The 2,406-nt window shown below is 46.8% G+C and overlaps 1 pseudogene; it reads right to left on the reverse strand.

Moving 5' to 3' along the window:
* Positions 1–689: 689 nt before the first annotated feature.
* LOC102729104 (peroxiredoxin-1 pseudogene) lies at positions 690–1,735 on the reverse strand (annotated as a pseudogene).
* Between the last annotated feature and the right edge of the window lie 671 nt (positions 1,736–2,406).

Genomic DNA, 2,406 nt, shown 5'->3' on the forward strand with positions numbered 1-2,406 from the left:
TATCGCCTTTGCTCCCACTCCTGCTCTCTCTCTCACTCACTGTGTCTCTCAATAAATAAATAAAATCTTAAAAAAGAAAAAAACACTTAAAAAAAAAAAAAAGAAATATCTGTGGATGAGGATTTGGAGTCCTCACCAAACTTCCCAGCTTCCCTCTCAAGAGATTCCCAGTTTTTTCCCCCCATTTTTTTTTTTAAAGATTTTATTTATTTATTTATTTGACAGAGAGAGAGGTAGCGAGAGAGGGAACACAAGCAGGGGGAGTGGGAGAGGGAGAAGCAGGTTTCCCGCGGAGCAGGGAGCCCAACGCGGGGCTCGATCCCAGGACCCTGGGATCGCGACCTGAGCCGAAGGCAGACGCTTAACGGCTGAGCCACCCAGGCGCCCCACACCTATGAGCTTCTTAAGGGCAGGAAACTTTTTTTTTTTTTAAAGATTTTATTTATTTACTTGAAACAGAGAGAGAGACCACGAGCAGGGGGAGAGGGGCAGAGAGAGGAAGAGTGAGAAGCAGACTCCCCACTGAGCAGGGAGCCTGATTTGGGGCTCGATTCCAGGACCCTGAGATCATCACCTGAGCCGAAGGCAGATGCTTAACTGATTGAGCCACCCAGGCGCCCCAGGAAACAATTTTTTTTTAACTTAGATTATTATTTTTTTTTTCTCAGTTCAAGTTTAATAGAAACAATGAAAGATCAAAAGTGGTTCCCACAGCACAGCTCAGGCCATTCTCTCCAGAGGAAGAAAGGCTGGCCTCCCCAGCCCCTGCAGGAGAGGCCCGTCCTGTCCCATACCACATCTGCACTGAGTCTGAAGTCTTGTGTTTTAAGCCTGACAGTGGTACAAAAGAGATTTTGTTTTCATGGCCACCCACTGCAGCCCAGCCCTAAAATGGCCCAGTTCTCACTTCTGTTAAGAGAAATATTTTTTGCTCTTCTGGACGTCAGGCTTGATGGTATCACTGCCAGGCTTCTAGCCAGCTGGGCACACTTCCCCGTGCTTGTCAGTAAACTGGAAGGCTTGAACTAGTTTCAGGGTCTCATCCACAGAGCGGCCGGCGGGAAGGTCATTTATTTATTTATTTATTTAAAGATTTTATTTATTTATTTGACAGAGAGACAGCGAGAGAGGGAACAGAAGCGGGAGGTGGGTGGGAGAGGGAGAAGTAGGCTTCCCGCGGAGCAGGGAGCCCAATGTGGGGCTCGATCCCAGGACCCTGGGATCATGACCTGAGCCGAAGGCAGTCGCTTAACGACTGAGCCAGCCAGGTGTCCTGGGAAGGTCATTTAGAGTGAGCTGCCAAAGGATATCCTTCTCATCACTGATAAAGAGGCCCCTGAACGAGATGCCTTCATCAGCCTTTAAGAGTCCATAGTCCTAAAAAGAAAGAGAAAAAGACTCCATGGTCCTGAGTGATGCTACACTTGGTGTCTGATACCAAGGGAATGTTCATGGGTCCCAGTCCTTCTTGTTTCTTGGGTGTGTTGATCCATGCCAGGTGACAGAAATGAGAATCCACAGAAGCACCAATCACTTGGTGAGTTTCTTAAATTCTTCTCCCCTGTCACTGAAAGCAGTGATCTCCCTGGGCACACAAAGGTAAATTCAAGAGGGTAAAAAAAGAACAGGATGTATTTGCCTTTGTAGTCAGATAGTCTGATGTCTTTGAACTGGCCATTTGGCATAGTAGCCATGGCTTTGAAGTTGGGGACAGGATGCCCAATTCTGGCATTTCCTTTATTTTTTTTTATTTTAAAGATTTTATTTGAGAGGGAGAGAGTGCACGAGAGGGGGTAGGGTCAGAGGGAGAAGCAGACTCCCCACTGAGCAGGGAGCCCAATGCGGGACTCGATCCTGGGACTCCAAGATCATGACCTGAGCCGGAAGCAGTTGCTTAACCGACTGAGCCACCCAGTCGTCCCCCAATTTTGGCATTTCCTGAAGACATCTTGCTATGGGCAGCTCTGAGACAGAACACACCAAGACCAGTCAGGAAGAAGATGCCTTATTTATTTTAAGTAAACTCTACATCCCACATGGGGCGTGAACTCACAACTCTGAAATCAAGAGTTGCATGCTCTACTGACTGAGCCAGCCAGGCACCCCTAGGGCAGGAAACATATTTTGTTTATTTTTGTGTCCACAGTGCTGAGCAGAGTACCTAGCACATAGTGCTGAGCAGAGTACCTAGCACATGGGCGTGCTTAATAAATGTTTGTTGTTTGCCCTAATGAGCTAATGGATCTGGTCAACCATCATTTATGGTGCTAAAACCACAAGGTAAAAGGCTGATAGATAAGTTGGTAATGGGGGATCAGCTGACATTAACTGAATCTTAGTATTCTAATAGAGCCAACCAATTTCTTGCTTCCTGATATGATGTTGTGGGAAGTACTCAGAACCATA

Source organism: Leptonychotes weddellii, unplaced genomic scaffold (assembly GCF_054177405.1).
Source record: "Leptonychotes weddellii isolate Sample4059 unplaced genomic scaffold, ASM5417740v2 HiC_scaffold_8114, whole genome shotgun sequence".
NCBI classification, from domain to species: Eukaryota; Metazoa; Chordata; class Mammalia; order Carnivora; family Phocidae; genus Leptonychotes; species Leptonychotes weddellii.